The following is a 17,463-nucleotide window of genomic DNA, read 5'->3' on the forward strand; positions in this document are numbered from 1 at the left end:
ATAAAACCAGACATGCAGATGCCAGATGATTTTGTCATCTCAAAAATACTTTTTTAAATTTCTGTTTCACTGTCTGCCTTCATTTTTTTAAAAAGAGATCAACAGTGAGAAAGATATAGTATATATATATACATATATACTGTTAAAGGAAGTAACTATTCTGATTTGTTTTGTGTAGTTTTGTTTTTCTGGAGTTTGTATTCTTCTCTGATCCCACTGGACTATGTTGAAAAATATGTTTTGTTTTGAACTAATTTGGTTTATTCCTTTCTCACATTGTAATATAGTTGAAGGCTCCATTCAAAGTCTTCCTTGTAGAACATTATAAAGTTTACAATAAAACAAAACAAGCTGAACCTTAGAAATCTGATAGGTTGCAAGCAAATATGTTGATTTTAGCTTTTATACAGTTGCTCATATTTCTCACCACAAATTGGTTTCAGTCTCATTTTTACATCAAGATTTTATTTCATAAAGTCTGCATAAATGTAGACAAAATGCATTTTGACCATACTGTACGTATTTTCCCATTAAAACAACTTTTTGTAAGGAATTATCTATTTATTTGCCTAAAACCTGCACAAAATTATATAAAAATTGACATGATTTAAAACATTTTGTCCATGCTTTCCCCAAGATATAATTTTTATCTACACATGTTTAATTTATGCATTTTGTGCACACTTTTTGAATTGTGAAATGCATTTTAAAATTCATAAAAGCATCCATTTGGTATGCAACCTCTTTCCAATGTTCATATTATTAGATACTGTTAACTGGGAAATTCATCAAAAATCAAAGCCAAATAATTCCTGTGGTATCTTTAATAGAGGTAAATGGTAGTGATTAAGCTTTTAAAAACCCAAATTATAATACTGTGTGAGTTTAGAGATAGAGAAAACCTATACAGTAGAACCCCGACTTACGAATTTAATTGGTGCGAGAAGGAGGCTCGTAAGTCGGAAAGCTCATATGACGAAACATTGTTTCCCATAGGAAACAATTTAAAGTCAATTAATCCGTGCAACAACAAAAAACCCCCGCAAAAAACCGCTGCCGCCCGGCTGTCACCTTTTAAAACAGCCCGGGGGCTGTTTTAAAAGGTGACAGCCAGGCGGGGGGGGGCTTCCCAGCAGCCAGCTTCCAAGCAAAGGGGGGGAAAGGAGCGGGCGGGGGAAAGGGGGCAAACCCCACCGGAGGAGCCCGGACTCGCTCGCCACAAGCTCGGCGGCTGGAAGAAGGGCTTAGAACCGCTCAGCAGCGGCAGCAAGCAGACTTTTTAGCCTCGGCAGCAATGGGTGGCGCTGGTGACAGCAGCAAACAAGCAGCAGCCAGCAAACCAGACGAGCAGGTGCCCCGCGCGCAGCAATAGACAAAATGTGGGCGCGCGCGCGCTCGGTGGAAGGCAGAGGGCACGAGGAGGAGGGGGGGCGAAAACCGACACAAGGAGAAAGCAGAGGGGGTGGGGTGGCGGGGAGGCATAAGAAGAGAGGAACCCCCCTCCCCGCACTCACATTCTCTGACTAGCTAGAGGCGCATGTTGGTGTGATTACGACTCCCCTCCCGTGGCTGCTGTTGAGGCGGTAGCGGTGTCCGCCTCTGACGCGCGGCTCTCTCTCCATTCTTCTCTTTCCCCCTCTTGGGCTCCGAATGCGGTGGCGGGAAGAGGAAACGAGGCGCAAGGCAGCGCGTCTGCAGGAACGGGTGGTGGGGCGCCATTGTTGTCCTCACGGCGCAAAGCCACACAGTCCCGGATCGCTTGCTTCCCTGGCCAGCAAGCTGGCTGCCTGGGAAAGCAGCGCATTTGAAAAACGCTTTCCCAGGCAGCCGGCTTGCTGGCCGGGGAAGCAAGCGATCCAGGACTGTGTGGCTTTGCGCCGTGAGGACAACAACGGCGCCCCACCACCCATTCCTGCAGACGCGCTGCCTTGCGCCTCGTTTCCTCTTCCCGCCGCTGCATTCGGAGCCCGAGAGGGGGAAAGAGAAGAATGGAGACAGAGCCGCGCGCCGGAGGCGGACGCCGCTGCCGCCTCAACAGCAGCCACGGGAGGGGAGTCGCTGGAGCTGCCCACGGACTTTCCACCAAGCCCAATGCCGCCAGCCCACATGCCCGCCTCTCCCCGCGGCGGCGGCGGTAGTGCTGCCCAGCGCTCCGGCGTTGTCCGGGCTTCTCCCGCCACATGCAGCCCAGCAGCTCGCTCCGGCTGGCGGCGGCGGAGGAAGGCGAATGCGGCTTGGAAGCTGGGAGGGGGGCGGAACGTCTTTGGCCACTTAGCTCTTCCTCCGAAAGGAAAGCGTGGAGGCTGCCTCTCTCCTCCCATATTCCGCCCCCTCCCAGCTTCCAAGCCGCATTTGCCTTCCTCTGCCGCCGCCAGCATCCAGCTCTTCCTCCGCTTCTTGCTTCTCTACAAAATGACAGCCGGGCGGAGCCTGGCGGCGGCGGAAGAAACACTCGTACCCCGAATTTGGGCTCGTAAGTAGAATAAAAATATCTCTCCCCTCCTAGCTCGCATCTCGAAATGCTCGTATATAGAGCAGCTCGTATGTCGAGGTTCTACTGTATACAGAATAGAAATAGAAATAAAAATCATGTAGAAATGAATATATATATATATAATCATATAGAAATCATATAAAAATCCAATAAATGAATAAATAAATAATAACAACAGTAGCAAAAGCAGCAGCAACAACAACAACAGAGTTGGAAGGGACCTTGGAGGTCTTCTAGTTCAATCCCCTGCTTAGGCAGGAAATCCTACAAGATTTCAGACAAATGGTTATCCAACATCTTCTTAAAAACTTCCAATGTTGGAGCATTCACAACTTCTGAAGGCAAGCTATTCCATGGATTAATTGTTCTAGCTGTCAGGAAATTTCTCCTCAGTTCTAAGTTGCTTCTCTCCTTGATTAGTTTCCAACCATTGCTTCCTGTTCTACCCTCAGGTGTTTTGGAGAATAGTTCAATTCCCTCTTCTTTGTGGCAGTCCCTGAGATATTGGAACACTGCTATCATATCTCCCCTAGTCCTTCTTTTCATTAAATAAGACATACCCAGTTCCTGCAAACGTTCTTCATATGTTTTAGCTTCCAGTCCCCTAATCATCTTTGTTGTTCTTCTCTACACTCTTTCTAGAGTCTCAACATCCTTTTTTACATCGTGGCGACTAAAACTTATCTTAAAGCAAAGGTTTATGCTGACTGATCAAGGATTGGTATCCCATCAGACTTTGGGCCAAGAATACACCCGGAAAGCTCCATTGCATCATGGCCTTTTTGACTTCGGCCAAACTTACAGCTACAGCTTGAGTGCTGCACATAGAGTTGGGAGGTGTGGCATGTTTCCAGGCCTTAGCAATGATTTTGTAATGGACAGCTTGTGTTCTTGTTGGTTTATAACCTCCAGTTTATTTCCTTGGAGAACTGCTTAAACAGGGTTTGGTTCATAGCTTTTTATTGAATACATCATTCCTAAAGTGTTGCCTTGAACATGAACTAAGGAGTTTTTAAGAAGATGTTGGATAACCATTTCTCTGAAATGTTGTAGGATTTCCTGCCTAAGCAGGGGATTGAACTAGAAGACCTCCAAGATCCCTTCCAACTCTGTTTTTGCTGTTGTTGCTGCTGCTGCTGCTACTGTTGTTATTATATATTTATTCATTCATTTATTGGATTTTATGTCGCCCCTCTATGAAGGCTTCTTCTTCTTCTTCTTCTTCTTCTTCTTCTTCTTCTTCTTCTTCTTCTTCTTCTTCTTCTTCATCGTCATCATCTTCATCTTCTTCTTCTCCTCCTCCTCCTCCTCCCCTTCCCCCTCCCCCTCTTCATTATTATTATTATTATTATTATTATTATTATTATTATCATCATCATCATCATCATCATCATTCCCAAATGGAGGAGCCTTAAACTGGGTAGTAACTGAGTGGATTAAGAACATTGTAGGAATGCTGTCATTATGCACCTATCTTTCCCATATTAATGTTTGCATTTCTTTCTATTAATAAGCTTAGTTAATCATGCATTTTTCCTCAGACATATTGTATGCTTATCTATATGCAGCATTGGGGCTGAAGGGTGCATCATAAAATTCAGGGAAATGTGCAGTTTGAGCAATATATTCCAGAAAACAAATATCAAATGTAAATCAACAACATTCTCTCCCAGTTTAAATATAAAGTTCTATTTAACTTTTGTCTGTATATGTGTGTATGAAAAAGTAAAAGGGGAGTGGGAGAGAACTGCCTATATTCCCTTCTCAAAAATTGTTTCATATAGTGTACTGAACCACATTTTGCATTCATGCTAAAAGAATCTTGGCCATCTACCCAAAGAGCATGAGAACTGGCCCAGAGGATTAACAGCAGAAGACAGCCAAGGGAAAAAAATACTTAATGTATCATTTAAAACCCAATTTAGTATTTGCCATCTGAAGCCTGAATATATATGAAGAACTTGATTAGTTTTTTCCCTAGAATGGGCAGGTATACACATTCAATTTTAACAAATGATCTGTTGAAAGCAAACCAACAATTTTCCATGTGTGTTTGGACCCAAAAAAATGGCAGAATTCAATTACAAATAGATATTATTTTAAAGCAATTAAGTACTTTGACAATAAAACAGTTTCCCATAGTAGAAATGAACATTTTATCTTAATGGATTGGCTCTAGTGAAACAAAATTTAACTCTAGCACACTTTAAACCAAGTTGACAAAATCTCTTTCTCTTTTTTAAATACATTACAGCATTAGTGTGCATTGTTTGGGCTGTTGGTAGATGCTTAATGTCTGAACATTGAGATGATTTAAATGCCATTTCATGTATCATACACTTGGAAATGCTGTGCAACTGAATTCCTTACAGATGTTCAAGTTTATCTAATGTACACGGAGAAGCAGGACTGTGGAAACTTCATCTACCACTCATCTATTTATGTTTGTCAGAAGATTCACAGAGAGATTCTTTGTGTGTTATGGACACCACTCATTTAGGTCTTCCTTGTCTGCTTCACAATGGAATGGAATGGAATTGGCAGATGAATTTGAAGATCGTTTGTTGGCAGAAACAGTAGATGAGGTTCAGAGGAGCTTAAAAAATGGTTGTAGAAGGATGGGAGAGGTGAATTTTGGAGGTCAATATTAGACATGGAAATGATGTTAATGGGAAAAGCCTGTGTTGTGCTTCAGGATGTATTGGGTTCTTGGAGGAGTTTTCTTGGTTTTTAATCTGGTTCTATTTAGGATTGACTACAGTTTTTGTTTTATTCCATGAAATGGTTGAAAACGTGTCTCCAATTTTTGGAACTGTGATTGGAGATGGTCCTGGGGTTGCAGAGACAATTTTGTGAGGCCATATGCAGTCCTGGCTTTCAGACTGCTTTTCTTTGAAACAGGATATTTCTGACAGAAATGTAATCTACCTATATGTGACATAATATTATATCTATGTGTCATCACATATGAAGCATTTCCTAGAAAACAGTGTCTATGAAATGCCACTAGACAACCCTACAGTCTAACAGGTTCTAGCTTTGACAACATAATTAACTCTCTAGATCAAGTCCTGCTTTATGTTCTTTATCTGTTAAGAAATTGAAACCTACTAGTGGAGGAACTAATATCAACCTCCCTTGATTTCTGGAGTCAGTAGGGTTTTTTCCCCCAAAAGGAAGAGAGTAGTTTACCATTTCCTTCTTCTAGGTAGTTTTTTTTAATTCCCCAGTTCAATCCAGTGATGTATGAAATATCTACAGATTTTGGAACATAAAGGAGGGACTACAACCATAATAGGAAGAAGCAGAGGAAATGTGTAAAGGTTTTTCTGAACTGGTGGACAGGGGAACATGAGAAAGAAACTCAAAAATCCTTAATTTGACTAAGTGAAGAATTTATCTGTAGGCTTTCAAAATTCTTTTATCTTGCCCTGCTGAAGAGCTGTCCAGAAATGGAAGTGGTTCTTATTTCCTGAATTAGCCTGCTTGGAGGCTTAACATTTCCTTCTACTTGGTGGAGGATGTGTAAAAAAAATGCTACTACTAGGTGAGAATTGTGGGGGTCAGTTCCATTTTATTTGGAGAGCATTGCTATAGGCAATTTGGATACACAGATATAGCAATTGCACTTAGACTTATATAGTACTTCACAGTGCATTACAGCCCTCTCTAAGCCTTTTACAGAGTCAGCATATTTCCTCCAACAATCTGGATCCTCATTTTACCTGACCTCAGATGGATGGAAGGCTGAATCAACCCTGAGCTGGTGAGAACTGAACTGCTGAACTACTGTCAGGCAACTGCACCACCATGGCAGCAAATAATGTTCATGTAAGTATTCCCAACCAATGTCAACATAACAACTGTGCATATATCAGATGCAAGTAAATTGCTGGAAGATTTGGTGATTTCATGAAGTACATTTTGCCATTTGAGCACTCTTCCCCATAGATGCCCATGGAGGTTGGGAAAAAATTAAAGAAAGAATAAACTTTAAAAAGTTTTACATTAATGGGTTTTATGTTGTACTATTGTAGTGGAAATGAAATGAAATACTTAAAAAGCAATAAATTATCTGCAATCAATTATTTTGTATCTTGAATAATTTCTGTCCTTAAATTGTCATAATTTCTCCTTTACTAGTGTGTACAAAATGTGATGGACAATTCCAATTATATTAAGAAAAGACTTTTTTCAAAAATTAAATAGAATGATTACAAAATTCGTCTGGGCCGGAAAAAAACCTAGAATTAGAATACAATATCTGCAAGATAATATCAAACAAGGAGGATTTGCACTACCAGATTTCGAATTATATTATAATGCAGCAATTATGGATTGGTTGAAAGATTGGTTTAAATTGGAAAATAAAAGACTACTAATACTGGAAGGACACGATATGAGAATAGGGTGGCATGCTATCCTGTGGGAAAATAAAGAACAAACACATAGTTATTTCAAACAACATATAATAAGAAACTCGTTATACACAACTTGGAAAAAAATCAAAAAAATGTACTATCACCAAACTCCCAAATGGTACTCGAGCTTAGAGGCGACGGTATATCCAAACTCAAGAGAACTAAACAAAATGTTAAATTATTATCAAACATTAGAAAAAAATGGGGAATTAAAAACTAGGGAACAATTAGAAGAAATTGGAATCAAAATCGACTGGTGGGCGTATAACATAATTAAATCAAAATATCAAGAAGGGAAAAAGAAGGAAATACAAATAAAAGAGATAGAATTAGATAAGATAATTTTAGGCCAAGAAAAAAAAATGATTTCCAAAATATATAAATATATGCTACACTACAAAATGGAGGAACACATCGTTAAAAATAGTATACATAGTTGGGGCAAAAATTTTGGTTATAGCATAAATTTAGATAAGTGGGAATCAATTTGGACCAAAAACTATAAATTAACAAAATCTACAGCTTATAAGGAAAACATATACAAAATGTATTATAGGTGGCACCTTCCACCGGCAACATTAGCCAAAATGTATAAAGGAACAAGCCCAAAATGTTGGAGATGTAAAAAAATGGGGACATACTACCACATTTGGTGGACCTGCTCAAAAATGAAAAAATTCTGGAACAAAATGCAGAATTGGATAGAAGAGATTTTACAAATGAAGATAAATAAAAAACCTGAAGCCTTTCTCCTGGGAATTATAGATCAAAAAATTGAAAAAAACAAACACTACTTATTAATTCATATATTGACAGCAATTAGAATAACGATAGCTCAAAATTGGAAGCAACCCGAACCACCTGAAGACGATTTGATAATTAAAAAAATATTAGACTGTGCTGAATTTGACGCACTAACAATTAAATTAAAAAATAAAGAGGATTCCGAACACGATAAAACCTGGATACATCTTTATAACTGGTTTAAGAAAAGAAATAAAATTCAAAAGAAAAAATCAAATTAACAATACTTTATATCCTTTTCATTACATAGAAAAAAAAATACAAAAGACATATATACAAAAAACCTTTTTATAAAGAAAGATCTGTATGATATTAAAGAAATTGAATATGAATAAAAGAAGGCGGATAAGAAAGAATTAAATGATTTAAAGAACAGTGACAACCTACAAGAGAAAATGGTATACGCTGAGGACACAACATGCTTCACCAGAAAATAATTTAAAATCAAAAATCATTCAAAACTTACCTCCTGAAGGGAATACAAGTACAAATATTATAAAATATACTAAGTGAATAGTTATTGTTATTAATGTACTTAAATAAGCAATTAGATCTTTTTTTAAGATTATTTTCTTTTTGTTTGTTTGTTTGTCATGTTTGTTTGTTCGTTTTTTTGTTATGCGTTGATTTAGCATTGTATTAATATAAAACATATTGTATGTAAATGTGTATATATTTGTAATAAAATTTAAAAAAAATGTGATGGACATTACTCATAGAATAACCCAAAGTTTGAAAAAATATGAACATTGTGCAGTCACAATGCATTGAGGACATTGTCTGAAAAGTCACCTGTATTCATAAACCAAGAGCCCTTGCAGGTGGGCCATTTAGAAGGGTGAAATGACCTACAACAGACCACAGGATAAGGAAAGACGAACTATTGAGATCATCTAATTTTTAGAGGATTGTCTTATGCTTCAGGCAGTAGTGGGCTATGAGCCGGAATGCTAAATCGCGCTCGCCACCGCGGCTCATAAGTTCTTGTGGGACCATCATGATTTTTCTCCTGCACCTGTGGAGGAAGCAAAATAATGCACGGAGCCACAGGCAGGTGCGCCCGTGTTTCAGCATGCGCGGAAGCAAGAAAACCTCACCGAAGCTCTGGCGCACCTGCAGTTCCATACACGATTTTGCTTCCTCTGCAGGTGCAGCAGCAAAATCGTGCTGGTCCTGCAAGAACTTATGAGCCATGGCGGCGAGTGCAATTTAGTGTTCCGACCCGTAGCCCACCGCTGGCTTCAGGGTACCATCTGCATTTCAAATTATGTGATTGCTTCTACATATCATAGATACATGTGCAAATATCATGCAAGTGTTGTTTCAGCCCATAGTCAAGGGTCTGAGGTTTAGATAGATTTTTTGGAAATTCATAATGTTCTCATGACTTTATATAGTAAAGAACTCCCAAGAGCTGAATACAACTACTGAATGCTTTCTTGCCAACAGTGTGAAAGAAAATTGATTGTCTTCTTTTGGGATATATATTTTTTAATTTCCCAAGGATTCTCTAATAGTTTCTCATCCAACTACTAATCAGATCCAGCCTTGTTTGGCATTTTGGAAATCAACCAAAGTAAGCTAGTTGTTGCCACCAGCTACGACTTTGACTCTGACTAAAGTTCAAATGATGTTTGGCTAATATCTTTATTCATCACATTGTTACTAAACAATAATCATATACAAATTGATTTGAAAACAACTATCTGAGCATAGTTAAAGTTTGATAGTATTGCCACAGTTTTATATAATTGCATGTCTATTGTCCTTCCCTTTAAGAAGCCACTTTGTACTAATTGTACCAATATCCAAAAGCTTGATTTAGAGCACAAGCTGGATACAGAGCAATGGGACAACACATCCATCTCTCTGCCTCACACAAATTCAGTACAATATATGCAAATCCACTACAGCTGTAATTTAATGCTTAAAAAATTGCAGGCAGTTTGTATAAATGCCCCTGATTCCTGGCAGCTTCTCAAGTCAGCTGTGATCTCCAAGCATAATAAATGCCTTGGTTCAGATTTGCCTTTCACTGCATGTCGGTTTTGTCTGCAGCTCATTAAAATGCTGAAGGCTTTGTCCAAAATCCAGATGTGTTTTAACTCTGCAAGTTATAACCGAATGTCCTGAAGGATCTATCCTGTCTTTACTGGTTTACTAGTTTCTATTTCACCATGAAGAACCATGTGATAAAATCACTACAGCCAGCAATTTTGGGGGAGGAAGTAAAAACCAGCAACTCAAGTTCATTGCATTTTAAAAAAATAAGCATTTGGCATTATGCAATCTGAAAACCAAAATCTGGAAAAGAATATCCTGACCCAGCACAGCTAAGTGAAGTAGATATATTAAGCCAGAATTTTAAGCCTTTTGGAAAACCAAGCCATAGCTGCAGAGAAGGGATGGAAATCATTTTGCAATGGGGAAACAATATGCAAGAGGAATATATTTAACTCTTTGCTCTACCTTCTGAAGTACAAATGACCCTATTCAATCAGATTTATTCAAGTTTCATTTGGAGCTGGCAAAATCCCTCAAATCACATTCATTGAATTTCTCACAGTGACTCTGTCAAAGCAATTGAGTTGAAAAGTTTCAGCAAACCATCACTTTCACGGATTGCTTTAAAGACTCTCTTAAAATTCTTTGTTACTTCAATGAAGTAAAATTTACCCTATCCCTGGAACTTTGGCAGGCTTTCATTTACATCTATTCTTCAGAAACTTTAACACAATAGCCCTTTGGAATTAGGTTTTTCTCTAATGTCCCTTTCATATTCTTCATGCAACACTGCAAATGGGAAAGAAGGATGTCTTGAGGTAAAAGACCTATGAAGACTGAAGTCCTACCACAGTGAACATTCAAACAAACATACCTCCATTTGTGCTGCTGAAAGTGCAATTGTAGTTTCAGAGTTCCACATTCTGCTCAAAGAACAGTTATTTCAGCCATTTAAGTAAGTTTACCACTAACACAAAGTTATTTCAAAATTGTTACTCAATTTTAGACAGCTTGCAAATCATAAGAACTTTATTTTTGCTCTTGTAGATATTTTCCTTCCCTTTTTTGTAGTTATTCATATATCTCTTCAAAGAAAATAGAACAATACAAAATATACACCAGAGTTTCCCTGAAGACAATGAAATTTAGAGGATACATAGGATTCTGCATGATATAAGACACAATAACAGTTTTTTTTCCGAACGCCATCGCTCTACTAAACAAATAATTCCCTCAACACTGTCAGACTTTCTACTAAATCTACACTTCTATTCTACTAGTTTTTCTCATCATTCCTATCACCCATTTCCTCCCATGTTGACTGTATGACTGTAACTTGTTGCTTATATCTTAAGATTTTTATTAATATTGCTTCTTCATTGCTTATTTGACCCCTATGACAATCGTTAAGTGTCATACCACATGATTCTTGACAAATGTATATTTTATTTTATGTACGCTGAGAGCATATGCACCAAGACAAATTCCTTGTGTGTCCAATCACACTTGGCCAATAAAATTCTATTCTATTCTATTCTAATACCATGAACTAATGTCAGAGATATGGATTGCAGAACTCAGGACAACTATCCTATGAGATTGGAGAACAAAGTTGGTTTTTAAATATCTTATCACTGCTAACTAGTGGCTGTCTGGTTTTTAGAACTCAGATTAACCTTCAGTTAATTTATCCTATTACTCTAAAAGGCTTTTGCCATTCCTACTTTTATGCCATTTTTGAGAGCAAACAATGCATTTATTTTATAAAGTTTTTCGGCATTACTATGTAAATATCACACATTTACAGATGTGATTAAAATAAGGAAATAAATTTTACAAAATAAACTGACAAAATAATAGGGTTGATACAAAACATATTTTGCATTATTTTGACACAGATGGGGATCGGGAAAGAACAATATCAATCCTCTTCTGATCAAATCATTCTGGCTGCCGATCAGTTTCCGGTCACAATTCAAAGTGTTGGTCATGACCTTTAAAGCCCTACATGGCAATGGACCAGATTACCTGCCTGCTACCGCACAAATCCCAGCGACCGATAAGGTCCAACAGAGTTGGCCTTCTCCGGGTCCCGTCGACTAAACAATGTCATTTGGCGGGCCCCAGGGGAAGACCCTTCTCTGTGGCAGCCCCAGACCTCTGGAACCAACTCCCCCCCGGAGATTAGAACTGCCCCCACCCTCCCTGTCTTTTGTAAACTACTCAAGACTCATTTATACAGCCAGGCATGGGGGAGTTGAGATAGCTCTTCCCCCTAGGCCATTACAAGTTATGCATGGTATGTTTGTGTGTATGTTTGGTTTTATAATAGGGGTTTGCAGGAGACGCGGAGTAACGACACGGACACAAGAGCTGGATTTAAAACTGGGTCATTTTATTTAACATAAATTTGCATAATTTATTAATTAAATTAGCATAATTAGCATAATTAACTCTGACCCTAACAAGGACCCGCAGGGTCAAACAATTGCTTCCGGGGCGGAAAATGACGTAGAATAAACTTCCTGGGCAACTTATGGGCGTAGCTCCATGCTAATCCAGGTGAGGGACCCCTCCCTCACCTGAGACTTTGCCATGCACTTGCATGTGGGAGGTCCCGCCGGCTAACCCCTACAAGGGGACTTAAATGGGCGGGACCCAAAGACAGGTTCCCCCCAACTGCTCAGGTCGCCAAAACCACAAGCTTGGAGAGAACCTGTCAATCATCCCCAAAGATGCCCAAAGGAGAACACGCAGTTGCTAAACCACCACCCAGTTTTCCGCCCCTAACCTGCCTACCCAAATGACCAAAGGTAAGCCTATTAACCTAAACAGGTGCAAGCACCCCCTAACCGCTTATCCCTCTCCACAGTGTGGAATAGGCAAAAAAACGGCCATAGCTAAGAGGCCAGACCGCCAAAAATTCCTATTCGGCCCCCTAAGGGCGACCCAGAGTAGCACACTGTAAAATAGGGAGGGCGGGCGGGTGTCTGCTCGCAATGACAGTCCGGACAAACAGGCTGAGCCCGGGCCTACCCACCCCTTTATAGGGCTGGCAGGCCCCGCCCGGACACGTCATTGATCAGGCCACCCTGGCCTGATCATCGGCCGAAATCTCGCGATCTCGCGAGATTTTGGCCGAGAAAACATGGCAGATGCGCCATGTGTCCAGTGTCTTCCCTAGCCCTCCCGCAAAAGGCGCCGGTGAGTGAGGTCCACCAGCGCTATTTTAGTTGTTTTTTATTATTGGATTGTACATGTTGTGTTTATTATTGTTGTTAGCCGCCCCAAGTCTGCGGAGAGGGGCAGCATACAAATCCAATAAATTATTATTATTATTATTATTAATTATTATTAATACGGTTAATCATCATTTATTTTTAGATTTATTCTGTGGGTTGAATAAGAAACCTGATGTCACATATGGGTATTTTTTTACATTCAGAAACAGCAGGAAATATTGTTGTTTAGATTTATATCCCATCTTTCATTCATGAGCTCAGGGCAGTCATTCCCTTCTCCTGTTTATAAGTTCAACAGGTTTGTGAAGTAGAAGGGTTGAGACAGTGTGAGTGACCCAAAGTCACCTTTTGTGCTATTGAGGGATTGATGTCAAAGCCCTGGCAGATGTTCTTTCAACTTCCATTGGGCTCCAGCTTCATCTTATTTTCCTGTTTAAACATCCACACACAGGTGCTGAGATTGCACTTCATGATGAACTCTTTGATCACAGAAAGTGAAAATCATGTACCAAGCAGTTGAAGGCTTGAGAAAGGCTAATGAAGTCAAGCTGAATCCTGGAAGGATGCAGGAACTGTACACTGATCATCTCCAGGCCCAAGATCTGTTTGACAGAACAATTCAACTATTGTCTTAGATCTATTTTGACATAAGAGCCCCATATGGCTTGTTTGACACAGAGAGCCTTTGGTGTCTAGAAGTTTTAATTGATACAAAATGAGGCATCTACGGTACCGATTGGAGTTCCATACAGTAAATGTATCATGTCTACAGTAAACTGTATAATGAAAAATACAAGCTGCTTACCAGCTGTTTGGGGAGGGATCTGAAATGTTGGTTTTTAATGTTTAAAGTAAAAAAAATAACAGCAACAACCAATTCACCATGGGATGGCTCTTTTTTGCGATGGTGGGGCTTATTGCTCTCAATCATACTAAGGGGTGTGCTGCATAGTTCCCTCTAAGCTGAGCAGTGAGCAATCGCTCACTTAAAAATCATCATCAACTCAGAGTTTTCCAAACCTGCCCAGAAGCCGAGAGGGAAAGAGTGAGAGGGAAGGAGAGAGAGAGGAAGAGAGGAAGAGAGAGAAACAGATAGAAAAAAGAGAGGAAGGAAAAGAGAAAGAAAAAGAATGAGAGTAAGGAAGAGAGAAAGAAAATCAAAATCTAGTTTGAAACTAGCTCAACTATTTAAGTGGCATTTTGATATTGATAGAGTTGCCCTATTATGAGCTCACTGTTATAGACACACAGTACAGGATTTTATTTTGAAATTCTCTGAGGCAAAACATGGTGGGTTTTTTATTTGTTTGTTTGTTTGTTTGTTTATTTGTTTATTTGTTTATTTATTATTTCTGTGCCGCCCAGTCCCGAACGGACTGCCGCTCAGACACTATACTTTTCCGCCCACCCCCCCAAAAAATTAGAGGGAACACTGGTGTGCTGATGGTATTATAGATGGTATTATAGATCCTGGCAGGAGTGGGCTACTGCCCGGACCGGGGGGGGGGGACGCAGTGGGGTAGCAAATATGGAGCTCCATCCCGAGCATCCAATTTGCACTGAAAGATATTGAAAGAAAATGCAGGGCGTCCTGCATAAGCCACACCCACAGTGTGGTAGTAAAAATTTTGGTAGCCCTTCACTGGATACTGACATGGTTTCTCAGAGAAGTCTTAGGCAAAGGAGCAGAATAAAGAGTATCCCCCTTACCATTCTGAATGGTGAAAACTAGTAAACAAATTTCCCTGAATTGGCCATTCCCTGGAGCAACAAGGACTGTGTATGATGCTATAACTCCAGAGCATTAGGTGACATCTGGGTTCAGTTTCCTTCTGCTAGGCAACCAGGACAAAAAACTGCAAAATGACTGGAAGAAACACACAGAGAGAAAGTGGGGCGGGGGGGGGGGGAGTGGGAGGGAGATGGAATGAAAATCAAGAAATTTTAATTTTACCTTTAATAGATTTGTCGATATGAAATAACAGTAAAGTAGCTCAAAAAGGAAGTGGAAAAGACTATAAAATATCAAGACCTTATAGTTGAAATAGAGAGATTATGGAATAAACAATTGAAAGTTTTTCCCACGGTTATTGGATTATTAAGAGTTCTAACAGTACAATAGTCCAAACAACTGGAAAAAATGAATTATTTGATCTTCATGTCATTCAGCTTCCAAAAAACAGTTTTGCTTGGAACCTCACTTGTGATATTTGAAAAATTTTTAGGTTTTGAATAAAGTTGTTTATTTATCCTAAACTATCATTTGCTGAATATTCTGAAGGAAGAAAGCTGGCTAGATGCATTTCTGTTTGAAGTGCTTCTCCTAAGGGTAGTAAAAGTTCATAATTGCAAGTGTTTCTTTTACAGAAGATAAAAGGATAATTTGTGGAGATGTCTAAAGATCATTTCAGTTTGATTTAATAAAGGAAGGATTTTTGAATAAGGTGCTCCCTTGCTTTGTAGATAAACTTTGTATTTCTTGCCAAATTTTTGTGAGTTGTGAGATGGACAAAATAGCAATAGCACTTAAGACTCATATACCACTTCACTGTGTTTTACAGCCCCCTCTAAGCATAGTTCCCTCTAAGCTGAGCAGTGAGCAATTGCTCACTTAAAAATCATCATCAACTCAGAGTTTTTCAAACCTGCCCAGAAGCCGAGAGGGAAAGAGTGAGAGGGAAGGAGAGAGAGAGGAAGAGGAAGAGAGGGAAACAGATAGAAAAAAGAGAGGAAGGAAAAGAGAAAGAAAAAGAATGGGAGTAAGGAAGAGAGAAAGAAAATCAAAATCTAGTTTGAAACTAGCTCAACTATTTAAGTGGCATTTTGATATTGATAGAGTTGCCCTATTATGAGTTCACTGTTATAGACACACAGTACAGTATTTTATTTTGAAATTCTCTGAGGCAAAACAGGGTGGGGTTTTTGTTTGTTTGTTTGTTTGTTTGTTTATTTATTTATTTATTTATTTATTTATTTATTTATTTATTTATTTATTTATTTATTTATTTATTTTTTCTGTGTTGCCCAGTCCCGAAGGGACTGCCGCTCAGACACTATACTTTTCCGCCCACCCCCCAAAAAAATTAGAGGGAACACTGCCTCTAAGCAATTGTTGGGGGCAATATGCTACAGAGTCAGCATATTGCACCAACAATCTGGGTCCTCATTTTACCGACTTTGAATGGATAGAAGGCTGAGACAACCTTGAGCTGATCAAGATCAAATTCCTGGAGTGAGTAGTGAGTTAGTCCTGCAGTACTGCATTCTAACGTTTATTTATTATATAAAGCCAATTTCTGGTTTATTTCAATAAAAGTTTTAAAATATTTCTGCAAAGAACTGTTTTTTAACATGAATGCTGCTCAGATATGCTCCCTTGGACATAAACGTTGGGCAGGTTTTCTACCTAATTAGAGCCTCTGCTGAGGTGGACATCTCGACACAGTCTTCTAGATATATACACCCTTTTCTGACCATTTGCTAAACTACCAAACCAAGAGTTGGCAATTTGCAGCTCTGGAGCCACATGTGGCTCTTTCATCTCTCTGCTGTGACTCCCTGCTGCCGGTCAGCTCCACAATTGATAGAGCTTTTAGTTAGGATAAGTAGAGGAAAAAGATCATCATACTAGGATGAAACTCTATGGTGGGGGAACACTCTTCTGGTTGGCAGAGGAAAAAGGATGCTGTGCTAGGAGGAGACACTGTGATGGTCAGCTCCAGAATTGAAGGGGGGGGGTTCTGTTCATGACTTTTGTGGCAGGGGTGGATTCTAACTTACGTCGCCACTAGCTCACTTCCTCATGTACTGCGTGGCTGCTCATGCATGCGCAGTGCCGAAAAGTAGCAAGATATTGTTTAAAAGCCAAAACAAGATGGCGGCACATGCAGCAAGTGCCAGAAACACAGCTTAAAAAAAAAAAATTAAAAATCCCCCCCCAAAGATGGTGGCATCTACAGACCAGCACCAAAAGAACCGGCTCCATGATGTTACCAGCAGTTTGCTACTGATTCTACAGAATCATTGTGAATCAGGAGGAACCCACCTCTGTTTGTGGCTCTTTGAGTGTTTAAGGTTGCTAGGCCAAGGTGACAGCCTCTACTTCTTCCTCAATATATTTGTTATACAAACAGGCAAAGCAATTAAACTGCACATTTTACCTAACAGGAAATCCTACTTAAAACCACGGGACACAAAACATTGCATAGGACTGGACTGCCATAAAGGACTCTGACCACATATTAAAGAATGAGATGGAAGCAATTTTGTTCTAGCTTAACTATCCATTTTGCTGAGGTCAGAGTCAAAAAGTATAAAGCTCTCTTCTTTCCCACCATGTTCAAAGGCTTTATCCCAGGATTAACAATCAGGTGTCAATTTTAAGAGTCTGACTTTCAATTCATTCACTTAAAGACAATAGTCATGCTTCATGAATGTCTAATTCAGCAACTTCTCATACATTTTACTTTTGGGCGGTGTATCTTAATTTTTCTGGCTT

This window comes from Erythrolamprus reginae, chromosome 1 (assembly GCF_031021105.1).
Source record: "Erythrolamprus reginae isolate rEryReg1 chromosome 1, rEryReg1.hap1, whole genome shotgun sequence".
Taxonomy (NCBI): domain Eukaryota; kingdom Metazoa; phylum Chordata; class Lepidosauria; order Squamata; family Dipsadidae; genus Erythrolamprus; species Erythrolamprus reginae.